The 19,375-nt window shown below is 44.1% G+C and overlaps 1 long non-coding RNA gene across 2 annotated transcripts in view; it reads left to right on the top strand.

The window, feature by feature from the left end:
* LOC129533456 (uncharacterized) overlaps positions 1-19,375 on the top strand; it is a 68,413-nt gene that overhangs the window by 19,807 nt on the left and 29,231 nt on the right. For both annotated transcript variants that reach the window (XR_010133593.1, XR_008679716.2), the window contains exon 2: positions 18,262-18,354. This is a non-coding gene — a long non-coding RNA (uncharacterized lncRNA). The remainder of the gene's footprint in view (positions 1-18,261; positions 18,355-19,375) is intronic.

Genomic DNA, 19,375 nt, shown 5'->3' with positions numbered 1-19,375 from the left:
CAACCTCCGCCTCCCAGGTTCAAGCAATTCTTGTGCCTCAGCCTCCTGAGTAGCTGAGTCTACAGGTGTGCGCCACTGCACCTGGATAATTTTTGTATTTTTAGTAGAGATGGGGTTTCATCATGTTGGCCGGACTGGTCTCAAACTCCTGGCCTCAAGTGATTCACCTGCCTCGGTCTCCCAAAGTGCTGGAATTATAGGTGTGAGCCACCACATCCAGCCCATTTTAACCATTTTTAAATGTACAATTCATTGCCATTAAGTATATTTACAATGTTGTGCAACCATCACGACTATCTATTTCTAGAAAATTTTCATCGTCCCAAACAAAAAGCCTATACCTATTAAACAATAGCTCCTCATTCCCCTGTCCTCACAGTCAGGCCCTGGCAACCACCTTTCTACTGTCTGTCTCTGAATTTGCCTGTTTTAGGTACCTAATGTAGTGGAATTATACAATATTTGCCCTTTTGTGTCTGGCTTATTTCACTTAGCATAATGTTTTCAAGTTCATCCATGCTGTAGCATGTATCAGAATTGCATTCCTTTTTAAGGCTTAATATTCCATTGTATGTACATACCACGTTTCATTTATTCATTCATCGGTCAGTGGACATTTGGGTTATTTTCGTCTTTCGGCAAATGTGAATAATGCTGCAGTGAACATCAGTGTACAGTATTTGTTTGTGTCCCTGTTTTTAATTCTTTGGGGAATATATCTAGGTGTAGAATTGCTGGACCATATGGTAATTCTATGTTTAACTTTTTGAGGAACTGGCAAACTGTTTTACAGCATGTGCATCATTTTATATTCCCCCTAGCAATGTACAAGGGTTCCAGTTTCTCAGCATCCTCGCCAACACTTGTTATTTTCCTTTTTTAAAATAATAGTCATTCTGGCTGGGAATGATGGCTTGCGCCTGTAATCCCATCACTTTGGGAGGCCAAGGTGGGTGGATCACTTGAGGTCAGAAGTTTCAGACCAGCCTGGCCAAGATGGTGAAACCTTGTCTCTACTAAAAATACAAAAATTAGCCAAGCGTGTTGGCGAGCGCCTGTAATCCCAGCTGCTTGGGAGATTGAGACAGGAGAATCTCTTGAACCCTGGAGGTGGAGGTTGCAGTGAGCCAAGATCATGCCAGCTGGGCAACAGAGCGAGGCTCCATCTCAAAAAAAAAAAAAAAAAAAAAAAAAAAGCTGGGTCCGTGGCTCATGCCTGTAATCCCAGCTCTTTGGGAAGCTGAGGCGGGCAGATCACCTGAGGTCAAGAGTTCAAAAGCAGCCTGCCCAACATGGCGAAACCCCATCTCTACTAAAAATATAAAAATTAGCCAGGCATGTTGGTGCATGCCTGTAATCCCAGCTACTCAGGAGGCTGAGGCAGGGGAATCCCTGGAACCCAGCAGGCAGAGGTTGCAGTGAGCTAAGATCAGGCCACTGCACTCCAGCCTGGGCAACAGAGCAAGACTCTTTCTCAAAAAATAAATTTAAAAAAGGAAAATAAAAATAAATTAAAAATATAAATAAATAAATGAAATAATAGTCATTCTAATGGGTGTGAAGTGGTATTAAAATATTTTTGTAGCCAGGTGCAGTGGCTCATGCCTGTAATCTCAGCACTTTGGGGAGGCCAATGAGAGAGGATCACTTGAGCCCAGAAGTTCAGGGCAGCAGTGAGCTAGAATGGCACCATTGTGCTCCAGCCTGGGCGACTGGGCAACAGAGACTCTGTCTCTTAAAAAAAAAGGCTGGGTGGTGGCTCACGATCACTTGAACCCAGGAGTTGAAGACCAGCCTGGGCAACATAGTGAGACCCTATCTCTACAAAATTTTTTAAAAAATTTAAAAAAGTAGCCAGCTGTGGTAGTGCATGCTTTTGATCCCAGCTACTTGGGAGGCTGAGGTAAGAGGATCGCTTGAGCCTGGTAGGTCAAGACTGCACTTGTGAGTGATGATTGCACCACAGCACTTCAGCTAGGGCGACAGAGCAAAACCCTGTCTCTAATGAATTAAAATACATTTTTAAAATTTTGTCTTACAAAATCCACAGAAGGGTGAGCTAGCCTGATAAGAAAGGCCTATTAAGTTTAGAGCTGAAGACACTAAAGTTACATTAGAAAATGTTTAGGCAAACATGTTAGGAAACTTAAAAATGTTCAACTGGTTTTATAGATGTTTTCGCACATCTTCAAATAGATTATGTATGAGGATGTTTATACAGTTTGTTTATGTGGTAAGATATCAGTTTGTATGTTTGTTTGTTTGTTTTTGAGACAGGGTCTCACTCTGTTACCCAGGCTGGAGCGCAGTGGCACAATCACAGCCCACTATAGCCTCAACCTCCCTGGGCTCAGGTGATCCTCCCACCTCAGCCTCCTGAGGAGCTGGGACCACAGGTGTGCACCACCATGCCCGCTTAACATAACCGTTTTAATTGTGAACTGAACTTACTCGGCAACCCCTCCCCCTCATTGAGACAACAGCTATTGTGGTTCTATGTTTACTTATTTTAAGTGAGAGGGCACAGAAGAGAGAAACAGGAGCCTTTTGTTTAAAAGTCTAGCCCCTGCAGGGAAATAGAAAGCGCTAATATACATAGACACAGCCGTAGATTTGGGAGCAACTTGATGAATAGAGCTTCTGCATCCCTTAGACCAGCCAATTTCCCTGGAGAGGAGAAAGGAAAAGGAGGGAAAGCCCAAAGTAGAAAGCATAGGAATCTTATTATGTAGAAAGTACCCTGTACCCCGTCCCCTCACCACCCCACCACTACCTCCACTCATGGATCCCAGAGTAGGAATCAAAAACTAAAGATCTGTGGCATCTGAGTACATAGGACCTACTTTCACAGGAAGATTTGAGAAAGGCAGTAGGAACCCAAAGTGGAACAGCTGCCTGATATGGATATGCCTAGGCTGATAGGCCTTAGACAACATCTCCGGGCCCCCCAGCATGATATGGGAGTCGTACAATGATGCTCTTGAATTATCTGGTGGTAACTAGCATCTGTGAAGTGTTTTGGGTAACTCAAGAGTTGCTCAGAAAAACAGAATGATTTCTGTGTGTTTAGGAACTTTAGGCAGCCTCCCGAACTGGCCACTGGCAGCCTGTTACAGGGGTTGACAATTCCAAGGTGCCCTGGAGAAAGGAGAGAGAAATCTGCCTCTCAAGAAGCTCTATGATCCAGAAGGAGGAAAGCACAGCAGTGATGGGCACAGACCATGGCCAAGGGCGAAATAGACATTGGCCATCTTGCAGATGCTGATCACTAGCAGGATGAAACAGCTCTAAGCATTTTTTGGTCCTTAGATCACACGACTCAAAATTAAAATTCCAGGGATAGAAAGACTGATTGGCTCTCTTGGTCACATGTCCACCTTTGGCCAGAGGACAGGTCAATATAATTGTTCACCAAAACTACATCAGCTAGAAAAAGGGTAATAACCTAAGAAAACAATCAGGGGATGTTACCAAAAGACGGGATCAGGAATGTCTGGCAAGCAAAAACTACAAATATCTGAATTCACCACAGGGACTTACAGTGTCAAAGATAAAGTAGCTTGTTGGGTTTTTGTTTTTCTTCCCAAAAAACTATCTGCAAGTAAAGATATGGTAGTGTTTTTTTGTTTTGTTTTGTTTTTGAGACAGAGTTTCACTCTTGTTGCCCAGCCTGGAGTGCAGTGGCACGATCTCGGCAACCTCTGCTTCCCGGGTTCAAGCAATTCTCCTGCCTCAGCATCCCAAGTAGCTGGAATTACAGGTGTGCACCACCATGCCCGGCTAATTTTGTATTTTTTTAGTAGAGACAGGGTTTTGCCATGTTGGTCAGGCTGGTCCTGAACTCCTGACCTCAAGTGATCCACCCTCCTCAGCCTCCCAAAGTGCTGGGATTACAGGTCTGAACCACCGTGCCTAGCCAGTATTTTTTTTTTAATCAAAATTTTTTTTTTTAGACAGGGTCTCACTCTGTCTCCCAGGCTAGCTCACTATAGACTCCAACTCCTGGGCTCAAGCGATCCTCCACCTTAGCCTCCTGAGTAGCTGGGACTACAGGGTGCAATGCACGCCACCACGCCTGGCTATAAAAAAAAATCAACTTTTAAGGCATAATTTACATACAATAAAAGTGATACATTTTAAGTGTACACATTGATGACTTTTGACAGATGTACACACGTATGTAACCACCACCCCCAGTCAAGATTGACATTCCCATCTCCCAAGAAGTTCCCTGGTGATCCTGTGCAGTCAGTTGTCACAAATGCCCCAGACCAGGCAACCACTGATGTGATTTCTGGTACTATTGATTAGTTTTGCCTGTTGTAGAATTTTGTCTAAATGGGTAATGGTCTAATACTTTTAATATTCCATTTTATTTCCTATTAGCTTTTTAGCTGTACCTTTTTAAAATTATTTTTTGGAGACTGCCCTATGGCTAACAATATGAGTCCTTAACTTACCAGACTCTATTCAGTCAATACTGTCTCTTTACAATTAACACTTCCCAGTTTCTATACAAGCCCCCTTCTACTTATCTCACACTTTCTGCTGCACAATGAAATACCTTTACAACAAATAAAAAATTTACAAATACATTTATCTGCCTTCCTGTATTTTGATGATTTTATGATTATTGTCATATCTTTTATTTCTACATTTATTATAAGCTCCTCTTACAGTATTTTGTTTTTTCTTTTCTTTAAAGAATCATCGCCTTTTAAGTAAATCACAAGAAAGAACACAATCTTTTTTTTTTTTTTTGAGACAGAGTCTGGCTCTGTGCCCAGGCTGGAGTGCAGTGGTGTGATTGGCTCACTGCAACATCTGCTTCCCAGGTTCAAGCAATTCTTCTGCCTCAGCCTCCCAAGTAGCTGGGACTACAGGGCACTGCCACTATACCCAGCTAGTTTTTGTATTAGTAGAGATGGGATTTCACCATGTTGGCCAGGCTGGTCTTGAACTGTTGACCTCAGATAATCCACCTGCCTCAGCCTCCCAAAGTGCTGGGATTACAGGCGTGAGCCACTGCGCCCTGCCACAGAATCTTGTATGTTTAGCAATTTTTTTTTCTTTTTTCTTTCTTTCTTTTTTTTTTTTTTTTTTTCAGATGGAGCCTTGCTCTGTCGCCCAGGCTGGTGTGCAATGGCACAATCTCGACTCACTGCAACCTCCATCTCCAAGGTTCAAGTTATTCTCCTGCCTCAACCTCCTGAGTAGCTGGGATTACAGACGTGCACGACCATGCCCACCTAATTTTTATTTTTAGTAGAGACCATCTTGGCCAGGCTTGTCTCGAACTCCTGACCTCAGGTGATCCTCCTGCCTTGGCCTCCCAAAGTGCTATGATTACAGGCGTGAGCCACCGCCACCGTGCCCAGTGTTAGCAATTATTTACAACAACTGATACTCTTACCTTTCTTCCTATAGATCTAATTATATGGAAAGATACAATCATTTTTGACCAAATTTTTATCTTAGTATGTTGTACTCTACTCATTTACATTTCTTCCAATAGTGGCAGTAATTTTCCTATATACAAATACATCCATATATAAGCACACAGTATATATACAATATATATAAAACATATAGACAAGTTAAAAATATGGAAGGAAAGATTATAAAAGCAATAAAAACATAAAATATGGAAGAATAAAGTCAAAAAAAAATGCAATGGACCTGTGTGGAAAAGCTACAAGACAATAGGGGGAGGTAAAAGAGGATTTTAATGAAAGGAGGGACATGCTTTGTTCCCAGAAAGACAATATTGTGAAATTTTGACTTCTATTGAGAATAGAATTGTTTCTACTCTCAACAATTCCACTGATTTTTGTGGTCACAACAGCATATAGTTGTATCTTTTTTTGGTAAATGCTAAATCTGACAGTTGTTGCCCTTTAATAAAAGAAACTCTTTCATATATTAATAATTGGTATACCCGATTTTGCTTCAGCCATCATGTTTACACTTTCAGCCATCATGGTTTACACTTTCCACTCATTGTATATTCTTGCTTTCTTTCTTTTCCTTGGAAAGAAAAGTCTTTGGCTAAATGGATTTTTTTTTTCTTTTTTTAAAGAGAGAGGGTCTTGCTCTTATCACCCATGCTAGATTGCTATGCCACTATCAAAGCTCACTTCAAGGCCAGGCATGATGGCTCACGCCTGTAATCCCAGCACTTTGAGAGGCCAAGGCAGGCGGATTGCTTGAGCTCAGGAGTTCAAGACCAGCCTGGGCAACATGGCAAAACCCCATCTCTACAAAAAATACCAAAAAATTTAGCCAGGTGTGGTGGCATATGCCTCTAGTCCCAGCTACTCGGGAGGCAGAGATGGGAGGAACACTTGAGCCCAGAAGGCAAAGGTTGCAGTGAACCAAGATTGTGCCTTTGCCCTCCAGCCTTGGTGACAGAGGGAGACTCTGTCTCAAGAAAAAAAAAAAAAAAAGCTCACTGCAGCCTGGAACTCCTGACCTCAAGTGATCCTCTTGCCTCAGCCTCCCAAAATGCTGGGATTAGAAGTACTGTATCACTTTTTTTTTTTTTTTTTTTTTTTTTTGTCAGAGTCTCGCACTGTCGCCCAGGCTGGAGTGCAGTGGCGCGATCTTGGCTCACTGCAACCTCCGCCTCCCAGGTTCAAGTGATTCTCCTTGCTTCAGCCTCCTGAGTAGCTGGGATTACAGGTGCACACTACCATGCCCAGCCAATTTTTGTTTTTGCTTTGTTTTGTTTTTTTAAGACAGAGTCTTGCTCTGTTGCCCAGGCTGGAGAGCAGTGGCGTGATCTCTGCTCACTGCAACCTCTGCTTCCTGGATTCAAGTGATTCTCCTGCCTCAGCCTCTTGAGTAGCTGGGACTACAGGCACGTGCCACCATGCCTGGCTAATTTTTTGTATTTTTAGTAGAGACGTGGTTTCACCATGTTAGCCAGGATGGTCTTGATCTCCTGACCTCATGATCTGCCCGCCTTGGCCTCCCAAAGTGCTGGGATTACAGGCATGAGCCACTGCGCCTGGCCTAATTTTTGTATTTTTAGTAGAGACAGTGTTTCATCATGTTGGCCAGGGTGGTCTCGAACTTCTGACCTCAGGTGATCTGCCTGCCTTAGCCTCCCAAAGTATTGGGATTACAGACATGAGCCACCACACCTGGCCAGAAGTACTGTATCCTGTTTCCACTCTCATGGTGGTGAATTTTACCTTTTAGAAAACAATAGTTATTTTTATTTTCTGATTATAAAAGTAATACATACTCATGAACAGAAATTTGGAATAAATAGCAAACTAGAAGGAAAGTGCCATGCAGAGATAATCACTATTAATATCTTTAATTTTTCATATTATTAAATTTTTTCATGAAGTAATGTGCAATTGCTGTAAAGATTTCCAATAACATTGAGGCATTATAGTGGACATCTTTTATTTTTGCTCATCTAGTATCTATTCTTTCTTCTGGTAACACCACCTGATTTCCCTTTGGGGAGCTATCTCTCTTCCACTTTCCATTCATGTGTTTCAGATGGGACTGAGCCCACCTCTCAGCTCCAGAGACTGGCCAAGAGCCAGGCATGGCCAGGGTGATGATGAACCTGGCAAGGCTAATGGGAATCAATTCTGGAACTTTAGTAAAAACTATTGGGAAAGAGAGGTTCCCTTTCTCTACTGTGACTCACACCTGACAAATAGAATATGGTGGAAGTGATGCTGTGTTACTTCCAAGGACATAGCTTCCACTCAGTACCCTCTTTCTTGAATCACTCACTCTGGGGGAAGGCAGCCACCATATTGTGAGGCCACCCAAGCAGCCTTGAGGAGAGGACCTTGTGAAGAACAACTAGGGCATCAGCCATGTGAGTGAACCACTTTGGGGTTTTTCATTTGTTTGTTTGTTTGTTTTGAAACAGGGTCTCACTCTGTCACCCAAGCTGGAGGGCAGTGGCATGATCTCCACTCACTGCAACCTCCACCTCCCAGGCTCAGGTGATCCTCTCACCTCAGCCTTCTGAGTAGCCAGGACAGGTGCACACCACCACATCTGGCTAGTTTCTGCATTTTTTGTAGAAACAGGGTTTTGCCATGTTGCCCAGGCTGGTCTCAAACTCCTGGGCTCAAGCAATCCACCTGCCTCAGCCTCCCAAAGTGCTGAGATTACAGGCATGAGCCACTGTGCCTGGCTGGAGTTAGCCACTTTGACAGTGGATACTCCAGCCTCAGTCAAGCCTTCAGATGACATCTTTATTGCATCCTCATGAGCGATCCTGAGCCAGAACTGCTCAGTTAATCTGTTCCTGACCACAGAAACTTTGAGAGATAATAAATGTTTGTTGTTGTTTTAAGCCACTAAGTTTTTTGTTTGTTTGTTTTTGAGATAGAGTCTCACCCTATCGCCCAGGCTGGAGTGCAGTGGCACGATCTCAACTCACTAAAACCTCCACCTCCCGGGCTCAAGCAATCCTCCCAACTCAGCTTCCCAAGTAGCTAGGACTACAGGAGTGCGCCACCATGCCGAGCTAATTTTTGTATTTTTAGTAGAGACAGAGTTTCACCATGTTGGTCAGGCTGATCTTGAACTCCTGACTTCAGGTGATCTGCCTGCCTTGGCCTCTCAAAATGCTGACATTACAGGCATGAGCCACCATGCTCAGCCATAAGCCACTAAGTGTTTAGATAATTTGTTATGTGGCAAGAGATAACTAATACAAGATTAGTTTAGGAATCCAAACCTAAGCCAATCAGCATGTGGCATTCCCCTGTGAACTTTGCTGGTTCAAGAATAGGTATGTTACGAAATTGTCCTAATTAGACCCAGGGACAGACTTATAAACAGCTGGGTGAATAGCTCTCTTCTACTTCCCATAAACGTGAAAACCTATGTTCAAAGTGTGGCTGGCAGCCATCTCATTATAAATAAAGCCCTCACTAGTGCACTTGATGAGTCTTAAGAAGGAAAGTGGCTGGGTGTGGTGGCTAATTCCTGTAATCTCAGCACTTGGGAAGGCCATGGCAGGCAGATGGCTTGAGCCCAGGAGTTTGAAATCAGCCTGGGAAACATGGGGAAACCTTGTCTCCACAAAAAATACAAAAATGAGCTGGGCATAGTGCTACATGCCTGTGGTAGCAGCTACTCAGGAGGCTGAGGTAAGAGGATCGCTTGAGCCTGGGAGGTCAAGGCTGCAGCAAGCCGTGATTGCACCACTGCACTCCAGCCTGGGCAACAGAGCAAGACCCTGTCTCCAAAAAAATAAAAGCCAACTTTAGGGTGAATATAATATTGTAGATAGCAAATCAGATGGACCTAATAAATTGGGTCCTTGATGAAATTATTGAGCTACTGAAATAAATAACCATAAAACCCCTCCTTAACTTTAACCTTCTAGTTATATGAGCCAATACAGTTCCTTATCATATTAGCCACAATAGCCTTCTTTATGTTAGCATTTGCTTTAATAGAAACACTTCCCAGTATTATCAAACTCTTTTAGTAATGTTGTTTTAGGTATATCTTACGTAAATTGTAAATGGCTGGGATTTTTTTCTTTTCTCAACATGACTTTGACTTTGGGAGAACTTACTACATGATCATAGCTCACTGCAGCCTCTGACTCCTAAGCTCAAAGGATCCTTCCCACCTTGGCTTCCTGAGTAGCTGGGACTACAGGTGTGCACCACCACACCTGGCTGATCCAACGTTTTGAAATCTGGATCTTTCACATAGAAATTAAGTTGTGTATCCACTTTAAAAATTAGAGGATCTATAATGTGAGGCCCCTTAATCTCACATCACTGAGTGGTGGCTGGCCCCTTTAGATGGGGTATGTACCCGCTGGTTCACCACAGTGCCCCCCATTCTCTGTTATTTTTCCAAAGTGGAGAGAATTTTAAGTTTATATTTATGGTCTCTCCTTGCACTATTTTTTTCTTATGGTAGAATATCTGTTTCCATGACTCTATTACTTTTATTGAAGACCCAAGAGAGCCATATTTCAAGAAACAAAAGTAAAAATATCCATTTCCACATTACCCTTCTGGCCCCTGTGGTCATTTGGGTTTGCATTTTCTGTTTTAATTCTTTTTCTCTTTTACAATTGGTTACCTATAAATTGTTAACAATTATGTTATGGGTCACTGGTTTCTTTTTTTTTTTTTTTTTTTTCTTTTTTTGAGACAGGATGAGGCTCTGTCACTCAGGCTGGAGTACAGTGGGGTGATCACAGCTCACTGCAACCTCCACCTCCTGGGCACAGGTGATCCTTCTACCTCAGCCTCCCTAGTAGCTGGAACTTCAGGCACATGTCACCACACCCAGCTAATGTTTGTATTTTTTGTAGTGACAGAGTTTCGCCATGTTGCCCAGGCTGGTCTCAAACTCCTGGGCTCAAGTGATCCTCCTGCCTCCGCCTTCCAAAGTGCTGGGATTATAGGCGTGAGCCACCACGCCCTGCCCAATATTTTTAATGACCATCAGGAAACAGTAGCTATAATGTTGCTCCCCTATAATTTTGCTTGCTACAGAAAATCTTTAGCAAGATTTTCTTTCTCCTCTGCCTTATAACTCACTTCCACTTTTGTTGTGATTTAGTTCAACATTGTTATTCATCTTTCTTATTAAGTCTCTTCTAAGAATCTTTTCTGACAAATTGCACTAAACATCAAAACCACTATCAACAACTATTTAATCTATACAGCTGTAAACATTGTCAGTTTCTTTACTCATCACTGTTTCTTTTTCTTTTCTTTTTTTTTTTTTTTTTGAGACAGAGTCTTGCTCTTGTCACCCAGGCTGGAGTGCAATGGCACGGTCTTGGCTCACTGCAACCTCCACCTCCCGGGTTCAAGCAATTCTCCTGCCTCAGCCTCCTGAGTAGCTGGGATTACAGGCACTCGCCACCATGCCCGGCTAATTTTTGTATTTTTAGTAAAGACAGTGTTGTGCCATGTTGGCCAGGCTGGTCTCAAACTCCTGACCTCATGATCTTCCCCACTCAGCCTCCCAAAGTGCTGGAATTACAGGCGTGAGCCACCGCCCCCGGCCTCTTTTTTTTTTTTGAGACAGAATCTCGCTCTGTCACCAGGCTGGAGTGCAGTGGCAGGATCTTGGCTCACTGCAACCTCCTCCTCCCGGGTTCAAGCAATTCTCCTGCCTCAGCCTCCTGAGTAGCTGGAATTACAGGCACATTTCACCACACCCAGCTAATTTTTGTATTTTTAGTAGAGACGAGGTTCACCATGTTGGCCAGGATGGTCTCTATCTTCTGACCTCGTGATCTGCCGGCCTTGGCCTCCCAAAGTGCTGGGATTACAGGCGTGAACCACTGCGCCCCGCCTACTCATCGCTGTTTCTTATATATCACCCCTGCCCTTTTTTGAGCTTTTTATTGTAATGCATCTGTCATTTTGCTACAGTTCTTCTTTCTTAAGGGAAAAAAAATATCTGTTGATAGATGGTTTGCACTCCCTCAAAACTTGTCAGTTACTGGGCTATTCAATTTCCCTTGAGCTAGGCCTCCCACCCCAAGGCTGCCGCATTCTGCTGGCCAGTTTCACCCTGAGTATGATGAGTGGCCATGGAACTGGCTGACAAGCTAAGACCCTGCCGGAGCAAGAAAGCAAGGGAAGTGGTGGAGGCTTAAGGGACTTCGCTGATGTGATTTGACTGTTGTGCTGAGTCTTTCTCTTTTTGTCCCCAATTCTCTCTCTTCTTGTTTGTTGTAGTTGCCTAAAATTAGTTGGATCTCAGCTAGCCAATCTCTCTGGCTGCCTAGGTAAATTGCCATTTCAAAGAGAGTCAAGCATACCAGTGTAAAACTGTGATCCTTTTCCCCTAAAACAGGAAACACTGCTCCACTGTCATTTTGTATCTATTGCTGCATATGAGAAAACATGAAAAGTTATGAGTTTCTTTTTATCTTTGGAATATGGAAAAGTCACCAGACTCACTTGGAATTATCTTCAATTCCTCTCTTTCTCACGCCCCACCACCTTCTACCTATCAGTGAATCTTGTTAGTTCTACCTTCAAGATGGAGTTCAGGCATGGTGGCTCACACCTGTAATACCTAACTTTGGGATACCAAGGTGGGAGGATCACCTGAGCCCAGGATTTTGAGACCAACCTGGGCAACATGGTGAGACCCCCATCTTATATAGCTGAAAGAACACTCAAGGGGCCATAGGCAGGTGAAAGATGGTTTCATTCAGCAGCTCTCTTACACTGTCTGTCTCTGTCTCAGCTACCTGTTCTGGCTCTGTGACTCCTGCCACTCCCACACACAGCTGCAAAGCCAGCTGTCTCTACAGGGTCAGAAGCTTAACACTTTCTCTCTCTGGGCAAGAGCATGCCTGTACAGCATCAGCAGGGCAGTTATACCTTTTACAGACAATAGTGGCTCCAAGCCAAGTGGTGAGCCTTCCCATGTTATGCCTACATAGCTGTGATTATATAACAAGCAAAGTTATGCACCTGCACTCCAAACTCACTGAGTCATGCAGGATGTTTACCTTGGCCCATGCCTGCCTCGCTGCATTGCAGCCATGTTCCTTACACAGGAGGATCCCTTGAGCCCAGGAGTTTGAGGTCAGCCCAGGGAACATAGCAACAGCCTGTCTCTAAAAAAAGAAAAAAAAAAGTAAAATATTTTTAAACTTCAGGAAGCTGCCAGGGATGGCTCCTCCAAAATAAGGAGTAAACCAAGCAGGAGGAAAAATATGACACAAAATGAAGGGTACAACCAAAAGAGTGGTATAAAGTAAACCACTAGGATGGTTGTAAATGGAGATACCAATGAGACAGTGGTATAGGCCTAGAGAGGAACCAATACAGATTGGAGCAGGCCAGAAGGGTCTGGAAGAGATTTCCAAAGAAAGATTCAATTAATAGATTATGATTGCTAGAAAAACACTTGTTAGATCCCGGTGTCTGGGTCCAGCCATGCTGAAGTCTGAGGGGAGTGGGTGGATGAGCAGAAAGAACACTTGATGGGCTGTAGGCAGGTGAATATGGTTTTATTTAGCAGCAGCTCTCTTACACGGTTTACTCAAACTAGCTCTTTTACATTGTCCACCCTGTCTCAACTGCTTAGTCTGGTGGCTCCCACACACACCTGTGCAGCAGGCTTTCCCTTGCCTTCAGGGTCAGCAGCTTAACTCTTTTTCTCTCTGGGCATGAGCAAGCCAAGCTGTGTCCTGGCTCCCTCCTGTCCATCTGTAAAATGGACAGCTTTGGCTCTCTCTGTCTCTCTTTCTCTGGGTGCCAGTGCATCCCCCATGTCAAGCCATGTTGAGCCGAGCCAAGCCCCCAGGTCCCCCGTACAGCATTAACAGGGCAGACAATAGTGGCTCAGAGCCAAGTATGAACTTAACACAAACAGGTTATATAACAAGTGAAGGTGTGCGCCTGCGCACCAAACTCACTGAGTTACGCAGGCCTTGGATATCCACCTTGGCCTATTCCTTGACCAAAGCACATCCATATGTACCTTATACTCCACCCCCTAGGCCAAAGGAGACATATGCCTTGGACACACAGGTTTGATCCACAGGTTTGGCATACAGGCCTGACATATAAACTTTGGGCATGCAGGCCCAATACAGACACAGGCTTGACACATAAGCCTGACACACAAGCCTTGGGCACACAAGCCCGATACATACATAAGCTTCTGGGTACGCAGGCCCCTTGCATACGTAAGCTATGATAAACTGCCCAGCTATTGGCGCAGATTACCTTAGGTGTCACCTCCTTGGTGATTACCATTCACGCTGCCTTGAGTTTAGCTTATTAACCACTTTGCCCATACCTGCTTTCAAACCATATGATGTCAGTACTAGCCTGGACTGCACCAGCAGTCCAGGCAGCAGTAGCACCCCAGCTGGACCCACTTGTACACGATACCCTATTAGGAATGGGGGGGTGTGCTTCCTAATGGTGAAGGCTTAGGTCTAGGGGTGCCTCAGGCCTCATGGCCTCATCTTGCATTAGGACTTCAGGTCCCAAAACCTCTTGTAACTCTGCTGCTAAGGAACTTGTACTCAGCGTACTCTGCTGCTCTAAGTTAGTAGGTGCCCCACTTCACTAAAGCAGATGTCTTCACCGTCCCTGTCCAGGGGTCATTATCCATGAATGCACCCAACCTACTATTGGGTTAGTCGTAAGTATGACGACTGTAACCTATCCTGCCATGCTCTTATGAGCCTGAAGGGCAGCATATGCAGTTACTAACCACTTTCCCAGTCTGGGGGGTGTGGTTACCCATGAACACACCCATCCCGCTATTACTAACTGCTTCTCTATTAATGAACACTGGAGGTCAGCTCTCTTCCACAGCTGGGACTAAAAGCTTACTGGTGCTTCCATGCGCTCATGCACTGCTATAGTCCCTGGCCAAAACTATCTGTACATGTACATCTAGTGTAAATGGGCACCCTTGGTTTACTACCCAGAAAGGCTGTCTCAGCCTCATCATTCCAATCCCAGGCAAGAGGAGTGCTGCCACTTTTAAACCTGCAAGAGAATCAGAGGTTAACAGACCATTATTAACAAAGCCACAGCATATGGTGGGGCTATACAATAGCCCAGCAGCAACACTATGAAAGTCCATTGTCGGGCCTAGCATGGTGGCTCACGCCTGTAATCCAAGCACTTTGGGAGATTGAGGTGGGCAGATCACAAGGTCAGGGGTTCGAGACCAGCCTGGCCAATATGGTGAAACCCCATCTCTACTGAAAATACAAAAATTGGCTGGGCGTGGTGGCTCATGCCTGTAATCCCAGCACTTTAGGAGGCAGAGGCGGGCGGATCACAAGGTCAGGAGAATGAGACCATCCTGGCCAACATGGTGAAACCCTGTCTCTACTGAAAATACAAAAATTAGCCGGGTGTGGTGGTGCATGCCTGTAGTCCCAGCTACTTGGGAGGCTGAGGCAGGAGAATCGCTTGAACCCAGGAGATGGAGGTTGCAGTGAGCCGAGATTGCGCCACTGCACTCCAGCCTGGTGACACAGCAAGACTCTGTCTCAACGAAAAACAACGACAACAACAACAACAAAAAAAATTAGCCGGGCTTGGTGGCAGATGCCTATAGTCCTAGCTACTCAGGAGGCTGAGGCAGGAGAATTGCTTGAACCCAGGTGGCGGAGGTTGCAGGGAGCTGAGATCGTGCCACTGCACTCCAGCCTGGGCGACAGAGCAAGACTCCATCTCAAAAAAAAAAAAAAAAGAAAAAGAAAAAGAAAAAAGAAAAAGTCCATTGTTGCCCTCCCATGAAGGCAAACTGTTCCTGGCTCTCTGGACAAGAAGTCCCAGTTCCGTTGTCAAGCGGTCCGGCAAGTCCGTGACAGACAATACAGCTGCCAAGCCGTGCAAAACATCCACCCCCAGAATGTCTTCAGGTATGTGAGACACATACACAGTGCATAAGTGGAGAGCCAAGCAGCGGATGCCAAGATGCAGACACAGGTTTTACTTTCACTGACCAACTTTCATAGCTGTTCATGCGGCTCTGCCCGGAAACTTATCCGGGTTCAGAGACCAGTGGATTGCCAAATCCACATGTGGCTCTGGTTTTCCAGTGTCCCGCAAGCCGGCACCTTGGCCAGTTCTCTTATCAAGCAGAAAAGGCTTTACACTTCCGCCAACTGCAGCAGGTACTCTTTGAACTGGAATGCTCTAGTAGGACTAGGTTGCGCAGCAATGTCCTTCTCCCGAATGACTTGCACTAAGTCTGTACACAACTGCCGACATTAGTTGCTTAACTCCCTCAACTCAGCGGGGACACAGGCACCATAGGAAATGTGTTCCACCACGATGGGGGGGTCTCTGGGCCTCCTCTTGGGGCCCAACAGCTGTTCATGCTCTATTTTCTGACGGACTACCGGGCAAGCCTGCAATGGAGGTTCCTCCTCCCTGCGCTGCATCCTGCAGGGATTGGGCATTCATTTCCCTCAGCACAGTCGCAAATGCCCATCTGACTCTGCTGGCAAAGGTATGTTCCTTTCAATGCTGTGCATTTCCAGGTGCTTCAGCGCCTTCTCCACACTCATAGGGGATCTGTCCACTGCCTCCCATGTTTCCACTGGGGCTCATCCAAGCAGCACCACTGCGACCGGGTACCACAGCTCATGCTGCGGCCACGTAGCCGTCCCGGGAGCCCTCAGGGGCTGAAGACCCACTCACCTCCTTCCATCCTCGTCGCCAATTGTTAGATCCTGGGGTCTGGGTCCAGCCCATGCTGAAGTCTAAGGGCAGTAGGTGGATGAGCAGAAAGAACACTGGGTGGCCGGCCATAGGCAGGTGAATTTGGTTCTATTTAGCAGCAGCTGTCTTACACAGCTTACTCAAACTAGCTCTTTTAGACTGTCCACCCTGTCTTGGCTGCTTAGTCCGGCGACTCCCACACACACCTGTGTGGCCAGCTCTCCCTTGCCTTTAGGGTCAGCAGCTTAACTCTTTTTCTCTCTGGACACGAGCAAGCTGAACTGCGTCATGGCTCCCTCCTATCAGTCTGCAAGACAGACAGCTTTGGCTCTCTCTCTCTTTGGGCGTCAACCCACGCTCCATGTCAAGCCATATTGAGCCGAGCCCAGAGCCCCTGTATAGCGTTAGCAGGGCAATTATACCTTTTACAGACAATAGTGGCTCAGAGCCAAGTATGAACTTACACCAAAAGGTTATATAACAAGTGGAGATGTGCGCTTGTGCGCGAAACTCACTGAGTTATGCAGGCCTGGATATCCACCTGGGCCTATCGACCAAAGCATATCCATATACCTTACACCACTGTTTTGAATGTATCAAGAGCAGATTTATATAACTGGAGTAAGTTTGGGGTTAAATTAATAATAAATAATTAAAAAGCCAGATAAATGAACAAACAATAACCCCAGGAAAGACAAAAATGTAAAAGGGAAAGTAATCATACTATAATATTAGCATGGATAAAAATAGCATTTTTCGGCTGGGTGTGGTGGCTCATGCCTATAATCCCAACGCTTTAGGAGGCCGAGGCCAGTGGATCACCTGAGGTCAAGAGTTCGAGACTAGCCTGGCCAACATGGTGAAACCCCATCTCTAGTAAAAAAAAAAAAAAAATACATAAATTAGCTGTGGTGGCAGGTGCCTGTAATCCCAGCTACTCAGGAGGCTGAGGCAGGAGAATCGCTTGACCCCTGGAGGTGGAGGTTGCAGTGAGCTGAGATCACGCCATTGCACTCCAGCCTGGGTGACAAGAGCAAAATTCCATCTAAAAAAAAAAAACAGCATTTTTTACTTCTCCTTCCTGCCACTTTGTGAAGAAGTTGCTTTGCTTCTCCTTTGCCTTCCACCATGATTAAGCTAGGAGAGGATATGCCTGCACAACATGGCAGATTATCAATGGGGGACCTGAGAAACTGAAGTTCTATACACATCAGGGGCTGAGAGGATGCTCCAGGTGATGGTGAAGTAAGCTCCAGCAGGACAAGTGGAGCATGGAGTATACCTTCAATTAGAAAGCCAAAACAATGTGAACTGTTGAAAACTGCTGTCACTGATTCTCTCCAAGCTGAGGGAATACGCAAGGTCCCTGCCTCCCACGAAAAGCCGCTCTTAATATTCATCCAGCAGGATTGTATGGAAATCAAGAAATCCAAAAGGGCTATGAAATATTGATGTTCTGTTCAGTTTCAAGACCTCTGAAATGCAAAGTGATATGTACACTAAACACACAAGAAAATGCAAATACCTTTATAACACTTTTCTCATAGTTCTATTTTCATCCCTATTGGAAGCAAGTCGTTAACATTCATTTTATCGTAAATATAATGGCAATGAATTTTAATGTGCACAAATTAAAATATTTTATAAATTTTAAAAATAGCATTTTACATTATTCAACTTATGGAACTATTTGACTCTAGATTATATGATTGTATAACCTGAAAAAACTAATTATAAAATATTTTATATCATTCTATTTAGGGTATTAGATAAAAAAATTAACTCATAGTGACTAAGCTGGTTAATTATTGCCCTTAAATGGATATTAAAAGCGAATTTTTCTCTTTGATAAAGTAACTAGCAAATGATTAAATGTTGTGAAAGTGTTTCCTGGTATATGGATTCACTGAATTCCTTTGACCCACTTAAACAGAACATGTGACATTCATGAAATAGTAACTTAATAGCTTTAAAACAGCTGTTCTGTAGCTCCAAATTAATTTAGCTTTTCTCCCTGAACATGTCTACTTTATGAGAAAAAAGCGTGAGAAATGAGTTGTTCTTTTGCTTTCAGGCCCTGTCCTACCATGAGCTGAAGAGGCAGCAACATACGTGTTTGGAGTTTAGTAGGGACTGAGAAGCGGGGAAAAGAACTGCCTCACCAAAGGTATTGTTTCCACCTGACTTCCAAGATGTCAGAAAATTCTCCCTAGTAGATACTCTTTTATACATGGACATTAGCTATTGTTGTTAAAATGAAAACAGGTTAAACCTATTAAGTTATCGTCACCTATCAATAATTTAGACTATCAGCTTATCAGATTTATTAATTAGTCTTGTAGTGAAATCCTGTTGTTAAACAGCACAGAAACAGGAGAGAAGAAAGAATTGTCTAAGTCTGCACTGTCCAACAGAAATATAATATGAGCCATATAAGTTGAAATTTTCTAGCAATTAGCAAGTAAAAAGAAACAGGTGAATTTTTTTCTTTTTTCACTTCCTCCTCTTCCAAGGTGAAATTATTTTTAATAACATATTTTTGTTAACCCAATATATCTAGAACATTTTCAAACATAAATCAATATAAAATTATTAAAGAGATATTTTGCATTCTTTTTCTGTACTAGGTCTTTGAAATCCAGTGTATGTTTTACACTTACAGCACATCTTAATTTGAACTAGACACATTTGAAGTTCTTAATAGTCACATGTGGCTACCATATTGGACAAGCAGGTCTAAGTCAGTGGTTCCCAAAATGTGGTCCCTGGAGCAGCAGGATAAGCATCACCCTAAAACTTGTTAGAAATACAAATTGTCAGGCTCCACCCCAGACCTACTGAATCAGAAACTCTGATAGTTGGGCTCAGCAACCTGTGGTTTAACAAGCCTTTCAGGTGATTCTGATAACATGTTAAATGTCACAATCAGCAGTCTAAATTATGGGGAACTGGTTTTTCTTTGCTAAGTACATTTAACAGGGTTCAAAATTCAAAAAGCACAAAAACATACACAGTGAAAATCTTCCTTTCCTGCCAGGCACAAACCATCTATCTCCCTTCCCGAGAGGCAACCAAAATGTTATGTTGGTAGGCAGCTGTCATGCTGGACCCCTATTGACTTCAACAGGAATGGCACCATGTTTGAGAGGCTGAAGACGAGATGCAGAGCCAGTGAATGAGACATAGGG

Source organism: Gorilla gorilla, chromosome 4 (genome assembly GCF_029281585.2).
Source record: "Gorilla gorilla gorilla isolate KB3781 chromosome 4, NHGRI_mGorGor1-v2.1_pri, whole genome shotgun sequence".
Classification (NCBI taxonomy): domain Eukaryota; kingdom Metazoa; phylum Chordata; class Mammalia; order Primates; family Hominidae; genus Gorilla; species Gorilla gorilla.
The sequence above is the reverse complement of the archived record's forward strand: the minus strand, read 5'-3'. Positions and strand labels throughout refer to the sequence as shown.